The 15,742-nt window shown below is 42.0% G+C and overlaps 1 protein-coding gene across 1 annotated transcript in view; it reads left to right on the top strand.

The window, feature by feature from the left end:
* Positions 1 to 5,054: 5,054 nt before the first annotated feature.
* Positions 5,055 to 15,742, top strand: part of LATS1 (large tumor suppressor kinase 1) — a 51,755-nt gene continuing 41,067 nt past the window's right edge. Inside the window, exon 1 of the mRNA XM_030316572.2 lies at positions 5,055 to 5,138. The gene's annotated coding sequence lies outside the window, so the exon portion shown is untranslated. The remainder of the gene's footprint in view (positions 5,139 to 15,742) is intronic.

The following is a 15,742-nucleotide window of genomic DNA, read 5'->3' as shown; positions in this document are numbered from 1 at the left end:
GTTTCACAAAGTTGCTGTGGAGAAACATAGCTATCCCATCAAAAATGCTGCAAAGTTGAAAAATTCCTTTTCCTTTGTAACACTGCTATTTCATAGTATTGTGGAAACATCCTTTTAGTAATCCGTTCTAGAATCTTGTCCATGAAGAATACCAAGTTCATTAGCGTATAGTTCATATCAAGGCTTCATTTAAGCTTATGGTAACAATATGATACCTAGCCCAGACTAGTTATAGCAATGCTCTAGTTTTACAGATAAGAAACCTGGGGATGTCTGAAGCAAGTATCCAAACTATTGACAAGCAAGTATTCAAACTATTTCATCAGTATCTTCTGAACCACCATGTTAAGTGGCAATGTACAAAACTACCAGCTACACTATCTTAGCATCAAAACAATTCCAACATTTTGCTGTATTAGGTGTACAAGGAGTGAAAAAACCACAGGGTGGGGGTGAGCAGGGAGAAGTAGAATGACTAAACTACAGCTGATTAGGTAAAAATTTTTAATTAAAAGTAAACTTATGTTCGGGGCTCCTGGGTGGCTCAATCAGTTAAGCATCCGACTTGAGCTCAGGTCATGATCTCATGGTTTGTGGGTTCAAGCCCTGCATAAGGCTCTCTGCTGTCCGTGCAGAGCCCACTTCAGATCCTCTCATCCTCTCTCTCTGCCCCTCCCCTGCTTGCACTCTCAAAAATAAACATTTAAAAAATTATTTAAATAAAGTAAAAAAGATAAACTAATGTTCAGTTCTAAACTGTCATAACTAGACTTTGGGGGTCAGTAGCTGACAACAGACTAGCCTAACACAGACATCAGAAATGCATCAGCTGTTCAAGCCCCATGTGGGACTCTGTGCTGACAGCTCAGAGCCTGGAGCCTGCTTCAGATTCTGTCTCCCTCTTTCTCCCCCTCCCCCACTTGTGCTCTGTCTCTCTCCCTCTCTCAAAAATGAATACACGTGGAAAAAAGTAGAAATGCATTAGCTGTCAAAAAATTTTTGTGCAGGCCACGGACATAAGAAGCTAAACTGTAATTAATACTAAACTGGTGGGGCGCCTGGGTGGCTCAGTTGGTTAAGCGTCCCACTTCAGCTCAGGTCGTGAACTCACAGTTCATGGGTTTGAGCCCCACGTTGGGCTCTGTGCTGACAGCTCAGAGCCTGGAGCCTGCTTCGGATTCTGTGCCTCCCTCTCTCTCTACCCCTCCCCTACTCATGCTCTGTCCCTCTCAAAAATAAATAAACAAAAAATTTTTTAACTGTAAAATAATAGCTGCAATTCGTAAAAACACAGATTTTACACCTTCATAGTACAGAATGAATGAACTTAAATTTTAAAATTTCTTAGCAAGAGATGTCCTACAAGGAATGATACTCCAGCAGCAATAAGCACACAGAGAACCCAGATTTGGTTTCTAATACCATTCTCCAGGTGTAGGAGCAAGGACTCCTTGGAGGGACAGGAATCTATAGGGTAGCTTAAAACATCTTGTACTGTCAGAAAGTAAGGAAATTCTGGGGCACCTGTTGGCTCAGTTGAGCATCAAATTCTTGATTTCCACCCAGTCATGATCCCACAGCTGTGGGATCTGGCCTTGAGTCAAGCTCCGTGCTGAGCCTGGAGCCCGCTTAGGATTCTCTCTCTTCTCTCTACCCCTCCCCAGCTCATGCTCTCTCTGTCTCTCTCAAAATAAATAAACTTTTTTTTTTTTTAAGTAAGGAAGTTCTTTTAAGAAACACTTGTAAAAGCCTGTAATGATGGCAGAAGGAGGGTATGTCAAAGGGACATAGAAGCCAATTCAACCGGAAGAGCTCCCAATAGCCAAAGCTGGAACAATTTGATCAACAAAATAAATAAAATACTCAAACCATAAAATAAGTATTCATGACTCCATATTGACATGAATGTTTTAAAAAAATGAGTGAAGAGACCAATCTTCTCAGACTTCAAACTAATTTATGTGGATTCTCTGCTGGGAAAGAAGTAGAATGCAATTCTCCATCTCTTGAGTGTGGGCAGCTCATAGCCTAGAGCCTTCCCCTAAGACTGAGTTTCGGGAGGGCTTATGCCCTCAGGGCCACATTGCTCTTTAGACTTCTTCCTTGTTTGCTGCCCCTGATCCTGCAATCACCCAAGCATGAAAATTGGCCCCTACCTCTGTTGATGAAAACAAAATGAAACCCCAAATCCTCATTTCCATGAAGCATTGAGAAGTCCAGTAGGCTGTAGCTGGACCAAGGGTTTTTCATCACAATACAAAGCCCTTCAAATGAATGGTAGGTATTGCCATTTAGAGACTTGCCACAACCTTAGTATTTCCCTGCTTTTTCACCTCCACCCCCACCTTTCAGCCGTTTTTTTCATCTTGTGGATTGCTTCTTCTTTCCTAATCATCTCTCCTTTCCCTCCTCTTCTCTCCCCACTACTTCACTGGAATTAAATCTCCTAGTCCCAGATAGAGCACTTCACTGAGCCCCTTGAATTATCTAGGAAACTTCCCCAAAACAGTAGTTTATGGAGATACTCGCCTTTAGGCTTACAACTGAAGAGCTTTTGGGCACCTGGGTGGACCAGTCAGTTAAACCTCCGACTTCAGCTCAGGTCACGATCCACAGTTTGTGGGGTCAGGCCCTGTGTTGCACTCTGTGCTGATAGCTCAGAGCTTGGAACCTGCTTTGGATTCTGTCTGTCCCTCTCTCGGCCTCTCCCTCGCTTGTGCACGTGCTCTCTCTCTCTCAAAAATAAATAAGCTTTTTTTTTTTTTTTTTTTTTTTTAAATTGAAGAGCTTAAGTGAAGAAGTTCCCTGGATGAGTGACAAAGGTGACAAGATTTGGGAGGCAGTATGCTTTTTCAGATATATAATCCTGAAAAGGACAAGAAGTCCTGTGAACATATCAGATTCATTTAAATTTTTTTTAATGTTTACTTTTTGAGAGACAGAGCATGAGCAGGGGAGGAGCAGGCAGAGAGGGAGACAGAATCCAAAGCAGGCTCCAGGCTCCGAGCTGTCAGCATAGAGCCCAAGTGGGGCTCAAACTCACAACTATGAGATCATGACCTGAGACAAAGTCAGACACTTAACTGACTGAGCCCCGCCCGCCAGGTACCCCAACATTCATGGAAGTTTGAGGTTGAAAGGATCCCCAAAGCTTACTTAGTCTTGCAGGTGAAGAAAGTAAGACCTGGGGCTATTATGTGACCCACTTTGGGTCATGCCCTGTATCTTTTACAAACTCTGTGCTTGTAGATTTTTTTTTTTTTTAAGATTATTTATTTTGAAAGAAAGAGCATGTGCATGCAAGCAGGGGAGGGGCAGAGAGAGAGAGAGAGAATCCCAAACTCAGGCATGTGGGGCTCAAACCACAGACCATGAGATCATAGCCTGAGCTGAAATCAAGAGTTGGATGCTTAATCCAGGTGCCCCAAGTGCTTGTAGATTTTCAACAAAGTGCTCTTGGAATGGAATCTTTTCCTTTTTTTTTTTTTTTTTTTTTAGTTTATTTATTTTGAGAGAAAGAGAGAGAGCACGAGTGTGAGCAGAGGAGGGGCAGAGAGAGAGAGAATCCCAAGTCAGCTCGGAGCTGTCAGCACAGTCTGATGCCGGGCTGGATCTCACCAACCCCTGAGTCTGACACTTAACCAACTGAGTCACCAAGTTGCCCTGGAATCTTTCCTTTTTTTTTTTTTTTTTTTTTTAATTAATGTTTCTATTTATTTTTGAAGCTCTCTCGAGAGAGAGACAGAGTATGAGTGTGGGAGGAACAGAGAGAGAGAGGGAGACACAGAATCCGAAGCAGGCTCCAGGCTCTAAGCTGTCAGCACAGAGCCTGATGTGGGGCTCGAACCCACGAACTGTGATTTCATGACCTGAGCGGAAGTCAGACGCCTAACCGACTGAGCCACCAGGCGCCCCTGGAATCCTTTCTTTTAACATTAGTTTTCACATTTGAACTTTAGGATACAGTGGCCAGTAACTAATTTAACATCAGAAAAATAAGTCTTTAATCCTAAGACAATTTTAATAGTCTCTAGTAGAAAAATGAAAGATGTTGAGGGATGCCTGGTGGGATCAGTCAGTGGAGTCTGCAACTCTTCCAGGGTTGTGAGTTTCAGGCCCATATTGGGTGTAGAGATTACTTCAAAAATAAAATCTTAGATGTTTGCAAATATTAAACATATATTTTCTAGAGGCAGATTTGACAAAAGCACTCTTTACAAAGGGTAGATCGTACCTTGAGACATCACAGACCCAATGATCTCATCCCAAATTTCCAATTCAACAAGAAATAAAAACCTCTTCTCGCAGTCACGTTATCCCAATCCTAACAATGACTTTTCTCATCCCCTGATTCGGTTGACAGATTAAAAATCTCCAAACTCTATTACTCTGCGTGGGTTCAACAATATATTAATCTGATTCAGCAAATACTTAAACACGGACTGACTCGGGGAAAGAAAGAGTGCTAAGCAAAAATCAATCTATTTCAAAGCCTCTAGAAATCCCAATCTCTAGTGCCCACCCACAGCGAGGTTTCAGGGCAACTCATTGCTGCTTCCTTCTGAGAATTAAACTTCTGGAGATGCGCGTCTTGATTCTGGATCCGTGCACAGCAAGAGCTCAACTGGAAAAGAGAGACTGAAATAAATGAGCGGACTTCGGAGAGGACAAGCCTGATCCCACGAGCCAGGGAGAGTCACCGGGCCAGCGCCAGGCGGGGGCGACGCGGGGAGACGCTCGCCAGCACGCTGAAGAGAGGACGACCGGCGGAGGGCGGGAGGCCGCAGGCGGCGCGCTGGCTGCTGGCGGCGGGGCGGACTGAAGCCCCCAGTCCTCGGCCCCCGCGCAAGCGACGCCGGGAAATGCCCACATCCGGGAAACCTGCGGCGGAGTACGGCGGCGGCGACACCACCGAGTGGAAGGCAAAATGGCGGCGGCGGCGGTGGACTGGTGCTGAGGGGAGAGCCAGGTCCCCGCGACCCCCGCGACGGGCCGCGCTGGCCCGAGGCAGCCCCCCGGCGTCTGTCCCCGCCCTGCACCACCAGGGATATTTGGGGTCCCTGGGACGGGCTCCGGCCGCCTGGGCGCCAGCCCTCGGGCCCGTGGCCGCTGTCCAGGAGCCTCGCTTTCCCCTGCAGGTAGGTCTGGGGCTGGCGTAGCGGGTGGGGCGTACTCCTTCCTCCCGAGCCCGAGTTGGCGGGGCGGTGGCCGCCGGGGCCCACGCCCAGTCCTGCTGGCGGGGGTCCAGGGGCCGCTGCGGACGAGCGGGCCGGCCCGGCCCGGTGCGGGCCTGACTTGGCTGGTTGCATGGACCCGAGCTGAGCCCTGCCCTGGGGAAGCGAGGGTTGGCCGCGCCCGGGGCTGGCGGAAGAGCCGCAGGCACTGCGGCCTTGGAAGTGCAGGTTAGGTTGGGGAGAGCCTGATTTGCTGGAGGCCTTAGGCGGACTGTCTCCCACTTCCCCCCCTATCCCCAGCGCGGACTGGTCAGTGTTTAGGAAGGAAGGAAAGTGAAAGGTGGTTCTGAAACAAAATTGCAGTGGAAGAGCTGCGGTTCTTTGCATCCCAGAGGGACTCGATCCTGGATATACCTTGAAGAAAGCCCGGGAATTTCTGTCTCCAGTCCACTGTAATGTTAGTTTGCTGTTCGTAGTTGGAAGGGGTAGGAGGGATGGAGAGATCTTTATGGAGTAGGAATGTGTGCATAAATAAAATGAAGGAAAGAAAATACAAGGAACGCTATTTGTTGTAACTTCAAAAAGAACTTGGAGCGCGAAGAATGGCTCTCAGGTGATTTGAATTAACCCCTTTCTCTGACTTTGCCAGTTGAAAGTTTTCCAGGGGGTCAGAGTTTAATGTTTGTCGACCTATATGGTAATATGACTAAAAATATATATTATTTTGTAGATGTTATTCCTAAAGCTGGTGAGACATAAGTAAACAAATATAGTCTCACACACAACTATGGTGTCATTCACCCGGAATCATGAAGCTTGTCAGGCCTTTATGGATTATTTATTTAAGAGTAAAATTTTTTATCAGATTTCCTTCATGAGGAAGAAAAGGCAGGGCATTATAATTGGAATGAATGTTCTCTGCTAAGATAGTTACATTTGTGATTTAAGTAAGGTTATTTCTTTCCTTTAATAAGCTGATAGGTAAAATGAGCTAGTTGATTCCCTTAAGGCAGTGGAGGAATTTGACTGATTTCACACTAAAAGAAGTAGCATTGTGTTCCTCTGATCAGCTGCTACTGCAAGAAACTAGATCAAGGCCCTAGCTGGGGAAGGCGCATTCTTTCTATGCCTGACTATTCATTGACTACCCCCTGCCACTTTCCAAAAGCAAATAAAACATGCTTTTACTTTTTTTTTTTTTTTGTATGATCTGTGTTTTCTTCTGTAGGTTGCGTTTTTGTTTTTAATGCTAGTCCTTGTTATTCTATATAAATATAGCCTTGGAACAGATCCAACTATGGTTATTTAGTTTTCATTCTAGATGTTGTATTTAGATTAGTGGCTTTTTGTAGACCATAAAGTTATGTAGTCATTGAACAACACTTTTATCAAGTAGAAATGGCAGTCATTTTTCAGCATAAGATAAAATATAGTGATAGTTTTCACTTTTGATCAGCTAATTTATAGAATGCAAAGTGAAGAAAATGTCTTCAGTATAAGAGAATCTTAAGTATTGCTGTCTAAACAACTGAGACTATATGCTGCTAAGAAAGAAAGAGTACATATTACTGTTGCTGTTGTCAGAACTGACTCTGTCAAAGCATTGAGACAGGCCATCTTTTTTATAAACCTAATTCAACCCAAGGTAACACTTTGAAATCTTATTATGTAATGGTACCTGGTTTTTCCCGAAGTTGGACAAAATATCAACAATGTTTGGGTTTGCTGACATTTAGATGAAGATCTAAAGTTTCAAAGAAATGGAGGTTTTGTCTGTTCACTCTAGCTGATTTAAATGTTCCTTAAAAGAATGAGTGAGTCATGATCCCTGCCCTTAGGAAACTCAAGATGCAGGTTCTGATGAAAAGAGCTCTGAGACAGTTCAGGATGTGTGGATTCCATTTCTAGCGTGACCTCCAGCTGGCTGCATGAACTTAGGCCAGTTTATCTCTCTGGATGCATTTCCTTACCTGGAGTATATATGTTGAGATATATATTTTTATATATATTGTATTTTATTCTGTGTGATATTCTCTGTGAATCTGTGATCTAATAGGAAAAATAAGACAAGTACAGGACTAGGACAAAAACATGTTTTATTTGACCATGCAAAGTTCAGAGAAGGATAAGAAATGGGCAGTTTAATGAAATCTTTGTGAAGAAGTCATTTGGTACCTTAAAGGTTGGGTATAATTTCAACAAGAAGAAATATGGCAGGGGCTCTCCCAAGAAGAATAAACAGTGTAAGTAAGGACATGAAAGTAGGAAAGCACAGGGGACAAATTACCTGCTCTCAGGTAATTTGGCTTGTTTAGAGTATGATATGCTGGGGAGAGTCTAGGTAAGACAGTGGAAAGAGAGAAGATAACCGACATTTATTGAGTTGGGAATTTATTCTAAACATTTAACATGCACAGTTGACCCTTGAACAATACAGATTTGAAGTATGTGGGTCCACTTACACACAGATTTTTTTTCAACAAATTATATTGGAAAACTTTTTGGAGATTTGCAACAATTTGAAAAAACTCACAGATGAACTTTATAACCTAGAAATACTGAAAAAAACTAAGAAAAAGCTAGGTAAGAATACAGAGTATAATACTTATACAAAATAAGTGTTAATTGTGTTTACGTTATTAGGCATCTGGTCAACAGTAGGCTATTAGTAGTTAAGTCTGGGGGGAGTCAAAAGTTATATTCAGATTTTAGACTGCATGGGGGTTGCTGCACCTAACCCCCTGTGTTGTTCAAGGGTCAACTGTATTAAACTGTATTTTGAGCATTACATAGTGCTCAAAATAATTCTATTAGGACCATTATTGCCCACATTTGAAGATGCAGAAACTGAGACATGGCTTGCCAAGATCACACAGTTCGTGGTAGAACTGGGATTTGTACCCTGCGGTTTGACTCCAATTGTCTTTTTTTTTCCTTTCCTTTTTTTTTTTTTTTTTTTTTAGAAAGAGAGTAGTAGAGTGGGAGTGGGGAGGGGCTGAGGGGGGCAGCGAGGGAGGGAGGGAAGGAGGGAGGTAGAGAGAGAGAGAGAGAGAGAGAGAGAGAGAGAGAGAGAGAGAATCCCAAGCAGGCTCCACACTCAGCACCAAGCTTGATGTAGAGCTTGATCCCAGGACTGTGGGATCACGACATGAGCTGAACTTGAGTCTGACACTCAACCCACTAAGCCTCCCAGGCACCCCTCCATTGCTTTTTAATCACTAAGTTAAAGGAATCATTGAAGTTCTGGGGTAAGGAATTGACATGATCAGAACTATTTATTAGAGAGATTAATCTGGCACCAGTGTAACATGAGTTAGTGGTAAGCTATTTTGCCTTGAAGAGTTCTTTTAAAAGTTCTCTTTACCAGGGCACCTGGGTAGCTCAGTCAGTTAAGTGTCCAACTCTTGATTTCAGCTCAGGTCATGATCTCACAGTGTGTGAGTTTGAGCTCCTCATTGGGCTTTGCACTATCAAACTTGGGATTCTCACTCTCTCCCTCTCTCTCTGCCCCTCCCTCACTCACACTGTCTTTTTCTCTCTCTCAAAATAAATAAACTTAAAAAAATTCTCTTTACCAGGGGCGCTTGGGTAGCTCAGTCGGTTAAGCGTCCGACTTCGACTCAGGTCCCGATCTCACGGTTTGTGAGTTTGAGCCCTACATCAGGCTCTGTGCTGACGGCTCAGAGCCTGGAGCCTGCTTCGGTTTCTGTGTCTCCTTCTCTCTCTGCCCCTCCCCCAACTTGTGCTCTGTTTCTCTCTGTCTCTCAAAAATAAATAAATGTAAAAAAAAATTTTTTTTTTTAAATTCTCTTTACCGATTATTAATCTGAATTTTCACATTTGCTATTAGCAAAGATTACTAAGATTTGTTAATGCCAGTGTTGACCATACCTTGTTTGGAAGAATTGTAAATTAATATGCCTTTGTGGAAGGCAATTTGACACTGTCAGGATTTTATTTTATTTTTTGGCATATCTTTTCCTTTATTTTTTTTCCTTTTTAAAAAATTTTATTTCAGGGGCGCCTGGGTGGCTCATTCGGTTAAGCGTCCAACTCTGGATTTTGGCTCAGGTCATGATTTCATGGTTAGTGGGTTCAAGCCCCTGCATCCAGCTCTGTGCTGACAGTGCAGAGGCTGCTTGGGATTCTCTCTCTTCCTCTCTGCCCTTCCTCTACTCATGTGCGCGTGCATACGTGCTCTCTCTCCCTCTCTCAAATAAACTTAAAAAAATTTTAATTTTCAACTCCAGTATCATTAACATACGGTGTTATGTTATAGATATACAATATAGTGATTCAACAATGCCATACATCACCCAGTGCTCATCACAGCAAGTGCACTCCTTAATCCCCGTTGCTTGTTTTACCCACCTCCCCTCTGGTAACTATCAGTTTGTTTTCTCTGGTTAAGAGTCTGTTTCTTGGTTTGTCTCACCCTTTTTTTGTTCCTTTTGCTTGTTTGTTTTAGTTTCTTAAATTCCACATATAAGTGAAATATGGTATTTGTCTTTCTCTGGTGGACTTATTTCACTTAGCATTATACTGTCTAGCTACATTCATGTCCTTTTAAATTCAAGATTTCATTCTTTTTTATGGCTGTATAATATTCCTGTGTGTGTGTGTGTGTGTATGTGTGTGTACACACACATACACATACACACACACATATGAACCACATCTTTATCGATGCATCTATTGATGGACAGTTGATGGACACTTGGGGCTGCTTCCAATTTGGCTATTGTAAATAATACTACTATAAACATAGGAGTGCATGTATCCCTTTGAATTAGTGTTTTTATATTTCTGAGGTAAATACCCAGTGGTGCATTTACTTGATCTAAGGGTAGTTCTATTTTTAACTTTTTGAGGAACTGTTCTCTAGAGTAGCTGCACCAGTTTGCATTCCCGCCAGCAGTGCAAGAGGGTTCCTTTTTCTCCACATCCTTGCCAACACTTGTTGTTAATTATATTTTTGGTTTTAGTATGTATGTATGTATGTATGTATTTATTTATGAGAGTGTGTGTGGAGGAAGGACAGAGGGAGGAGAAAATCTTAAGCAGGCTCCATGCCCAGTGCAGAGCCCAACTTGGGGCTTGATCTCACAAATGTGAGATCGTGACCTGAGCTGAAAGCAAGAGTCGGACACTTAGCCAACTGAGGCACCCAGGCACCCCCAAATGTCAGGACTTTAAATACCTGCATCCCTTGAAGATATGTGGGTTTAGTTCCCAAACCACTGCAATAAAACAAATATTACAGTAAAATGAGCCACATGAACTTTTTGGTTTTCCAGTACATATAAATCATGTTTATGTTATATTGTAGCCTACTGATAATGCAGTAGCATTATGTCTGCAAAGACAATGTACATACCTTAATTTAAAAATACATTATTGCAATGGGGGGTGGGAGGGAGGGGAGGGTGGGTGATGAGTATTGAGGAGGGCACCTGTTGGGATGAGCACTGGGTGTTGTATGGAAACCAATTTGACAATAAATTTCATATATTAAAAAAAAAATACATTATTGCTAAAAAGTGCTGACCATCATCTGAGCTTTTAGCAAGTCCTAATCTTTCTGCTGGTGGAAGGTCTTACCTTGATGTTGATGGCTGCTGACCAGGGTGGCAGTTGCTGAAGGCTGGGGTGGCTGTGGCAATTTCTTACAATAAGAAAATAGTGAAGTTTGCTGTACCAATTGACTCTTCCTTTCATAAACAATTTCTCTGTAGCATGTGAAGCTGTTTGATAGCACTTTATCCATTGTAGAACTTCTTTCAGTAGTGGAGCCAATCCTCAAAGCTTGCCACTGCTTTCTCAACTAAGAAACTCAGTTTCTAAATCCTTTCTTGTTATTTCAATAATCTTCCTAGCATTTTTACCAGCAGTAGATTCCATCTCAAGAAACTATTTTCCTTGCTTATCCATAAGAAGCCACCCCTTATCCATTAAAGTTTTATCATGAGATTGTAGCCATTCAGTCACATCTTCAGGCTTCACTTTTTTTTTTTTTTTTTAAGTTTATTTGGGGGCAGGGGGCGGAGAGAGAACACGGGGGAGGGGCAGAGAGAGAATCCCAAGCAGGCTCTAGCACTGCCCACGCAGAGCCCAACCCAACATGGGGCTCAAACCCATGAACCGTGAGCTCATGACCTGAGTTGAAACCAGGAGTCAGATGCTCAACCGACTGAGCCACCCTTGTGCCCCTTCAGGCTCCTCTTCTAATTCTAGTTCTCTTGATATTTCCACCACATCTATAGTTAACTTCCTCCACCGAAGTCTTGAACCTCTCACAATCATCCCTAAGTGTTGGAATCCACTTCTTCCATACTCCTGTTAAGGTTGTTATTTTGAGCTCTTTACATGCATTATGAATGTTCTTAATGACATCTAGAACGGTAAATCATTTCCAGAAGGTTTTCAATGTATTTTGTCTGGATCTGTCAGAGGAAAAACTGTTTGTGGCAGCTATAGCCTTACTTGAAAGTTGAAATGACTCCTTGACCACGGGCTGCAGAATGGATGTTGTGTTAGCAGGCACAAAAATAAGATAAATCTCATTGTACGTCTCCATCGGAGCTCTTGGGTGACCGGATACATTGTCAGTGTACAGTAATATTTTGAAAGGAATCTTTTTTTCTGAGCAGTAGGTCTCAGCAATGGGCTTAAAACATTCAGTAAACCATATTGTGAACAGATGTTCTGTCATCAGGGCTTTGTTTTTCCATTTATAGAGCAGGGGCAGAGTAGATTTAGCATAATTAAGGGCCCTAGGACTTTTGGAATAGTAAGTGAACATTGGCCTCACCTTAAAGTCACCAGCTGCATTGGCCTCTAACAAGACAGTCAGCCTGTTTTTTGAACTTTGAAGCCAGGCATTGACTTCTCTCTAGCTATGAAAGGCCTAGATGGCATCTTCTTCCAATAGAAAGTTGTTTCATCTCCAGTGCAAATCTGTTGTTCGGTGTAGCCACTTTGATTATCTTAGCTAGATTCTCTGGATCACTTGATGCGCTTTCTACATCAGTACTTGCTGCCTTACCTTGCACTTTGATGTTATGGAGATGGCTTCTTTCCTTAAACGTCATGAACCTACCTCTGCTAGCTTCAAACTTGTCTTCTGCACCTTCCTTACCTCTCAGCCTTCACAGAATTGAAGACACTTCGGGCCTCGCTCTGGATTAGGCTTTGGCTTAAAATATTGTGACTGGTTTGGTCTGCTGTACAGACCACCAAAACTTTCTACATATTCAGCAATAAGGGTATTTCGCTTTCTTATCATTCATGCAGTCACTGCAGTAGCACTTTTATTTATTTTTTAAATTCATTTTAAAGATTTTTATTTTTAAGTAATCTGTATACCCAATGTGGGGCTTGAGCTTACAACCCTGAGATCAAGAGTCACATGCTTCTACCAACTGAGCCAGCCAGCTGCCCTTGGAGTAGCACTTTTCATTTCCTTTAAAAACTTTTTTTTTGCGTTCACAACTTAGCTAACTGTTTGGTGCAAGAGGCCTGGCTTTTGGCCTGTCAGCTTTTGACATGACTACCTCACTAAGCTTAATCATTTTTAGCTTTTTTTTTTTTTTTAAGTTTATTTATTTATTTGGGGAGAGAGCACAAGCAGGGGAGGGGCGGAGAGAGATAGAGAGGGAGAGCGAAAATTCCAAGAAGGCTCCAGGCTGTCAGCACAGAGCACAGTGTGGGGCTCAGGCTCACAAACCGTGAGATCATGACCTGAGCTGACGTTGGATGCTTAACCAACTGATCCATCCAGGCACCCTAGTCATTTTTAGCTTATGATTTAAAGCTAAATGCTTTCACTTGAACACTTAGAAGCCATTATAGGGTTATTAACTCGCCTGATATCAATATTGTTGTGTCTCAGGCAACAGGGATGCCTGAGGAGATGGGGGAATGGCTGGTCGGTGGAGCAGTCAGAACCCCTGCAACATTTGTCAAGTTTGCTGTCTTCTGTGGGTGTGGTTCATGGTGCACTGAATCAGTTACAGTAATAACATCAGAGATCACTGATCACAGATCACCATAACAAGTATAATAATAACGAAAGGTTTTAAAATATTGTAAGAATTACCAAAGTATAGCACAGAGACATGAAGTGAGCAAATGCTGTTGGAAAAATGGTGACAATAGACTTGTTCAAGGCAAGGTTGCCAGAAACCTTCAATTTGTTAAAAAAAAAAAAAAAAATGAAGCATCTGTGAAGCACAGTAAAGTGAAGCCAAATAAAACCAGATATGCCTGTATGCATTCTCTTTGATGCAGTAACTCCAGTTCTGGGAATTTATCTCAAGGGAAATGCTTAACTGGGGCATTAACTGGGGCTTAACTGGGGAAATGCTTAACTAGGTGGCTCAGTCAGTTAAGCATCCACCTTCAGCTCAGGTCATGATCTCAAGGTTGGTGGGTTCCAGCCCTGCATGAGGCTCTGTGCTGACAGCAAAGAGCCTGGAACCTGCTTCAGATTCTGTGTCTCCCTCTCTGTCTTCACCCCTCCCTGCTTGTGCTCACTCTCTCTCAAAAATAAACGTTTTTTTAAAAAATGGAAATGCTTACCAGTGTTTGCACAACAGTTTTTATTGTCACATTTTTATGAACTAATTTAATATTTACAAGGAATATGTTATATACATGTAAGCTATGATCATAAAAGAGGAACATTCATGAACTCCCCACCAATCCTCAGAAGTAGAATTTTACCAATAATACTCAAGTTATCAGTGTTTGAAATGTTATAATAGAAAAAATTGGAAAGAACCTAAATGCCCATGAGTAGGGGATAGATAAATTATAGTACATCTACATGAAGTAATTCAATATATAATTATGAAAAAGGATGAGGTTGAATTGTCATATTTTTTGTTTCAAGGAATTCTAAACAGTAAGTCAAAAGTCATCTGTTTAGTAACAGTATTTCAGGGAAAGGAAAATAAACATAGGGGTTTTTGTTTGTTTGTTTTTTGGGGGAGGGAGGGACAGGGAAAGAGGGAGAACCCCAAGCGGGCTCTTCACTGCCAACACAGAGCTCAAACAGAGCCCACTCAGAGCCCACATGGGGCCCGAACTCATGAAACCATGAGATCATGACCTGAACCAAAATCAAGAGTTGGTCACTCAGCTGACTGAGCCACCCAGGTGCCCTACGTAGTTTTTGTTTTTGTAATTAATTTTTTCAATAGTATTTCTTAAAAAAATTTTTTTTTCATAAGTAATCTCTGTGCCCATTGTGGAGCTCAAACTTACAACCCCAAGATAAAAGTCACATGTTCCACCGACTGAGGCAGCTAGGTGCCCTTAAACGTAGTTTTTATTAACCTTCAGCAGCATACATTTATCCTGTCAATTGTATACCCTTTTTTTTTTTTTTTTTTTTTGGTCATGATGAAGTTTGAATCTCAGCCTTCTTCACATTCAGAATCTAGGATTCTTCTGAATTTCTTGGGGCTTGGGGATAGTTAACACATAACATGGTGACATGCTGCTTTTATTGTTTTTATGATTTTGTGGCATGTTGACAAATTCTGAGGTTTTGTCTTTTCTTTTTGCTTAAACTATTTTTTTTTCTTAGTTGAGTGAGTTACTGCTGGAAATAAAACATCTTCTGATAACTCAAAAGGCTTTGAAAGTTCATGTTTGAGTGTTTGTACTTGAATCTCTTTGACAATTTTGTGATCTCATCTAAATTTGACAATTGTTTATATCTTTAATTGCATTGCCTGTTGGGTGACAATTCCTGAATACATAATGCTACGTCATAGTGGAATCTTTTTGAAGACATTTTGACCATTAATTAAGGGTACAGATTCAACCACATATGTGTGGTGCTGCCAATGAAAATAACACAGTGGAAGTGACAAGGAAATTTCACCTTTTATTTATGATCAGGTTAGCTATGTGGACTGTCTGCTGTTCTAGAATTTCTCTGCTTTGGAGCTGACAGAATTTCTTTAAATATATATATATTTAATGTTTATTTATTTTTGAGAGAGACAGAGCTCCAGTAGGGGAGGGGCAGAGAGAGAGGGAGACAAAGAACTCGAAGCAAGCTCCAGGCTCTGCACTGTCAGCACAGCCTGATGTGGGGCTCAGACTCACAAACTGTGACATCATGACCTGAGCCGGAGTTGGATGGTTAACCGATGGAGCCACCCAGGTGAGCCCCAGAATTTCTTTAAATATTGACTTTAAGGAGTGCCTGGCTGGCTCAGTCAGTAGAGTGTGCAACTCTTGATCTTAGGGTTGTAAGTTTGAGCCCCATGTTGAGTGTAGAGATTACTTTAAAATCTTATAAAGAAATATAGAAAGACTGTAAGATATATTCAACTTCAGAAATATCAGAATATGGAAAAGCATGTCTTTTAGAATCAAGAAAATACTGTACTTACTGTAAGATGTTTGTTGTATTACGTAATTCTTTTGCTAGTATATTGTGTCCTAAGCACCAGTAGCTAGATTCATAGACCCTGTGGTCGGTATGTCCAGTAATGTCCTCTTTGGGTCCAAATATGGTTTCTTTTGCTCCAGAGACCTGTTCAGTTACCTTT

The sequence above is a fragment of the Lynx canadensis genome, chromosome B2 (assembly GCF_007474595.2).
Source record: "Lynx canadensis isolate LIC74 chromosome B2, mLynCan4.pri.v2, whole genome shotgun sequence".
NCBI classification, from domain to species: Eukaryota; Metazoa; Chordata; class Mammalia; order Carnivora; family Felidae; genus Lynx; species Lynx canadensis.
The sequence above is the reverse complement of the archived record's forward strand: the minus strand, read 5'-3'. Positions and strand labels throughout refer to the sequence as shown.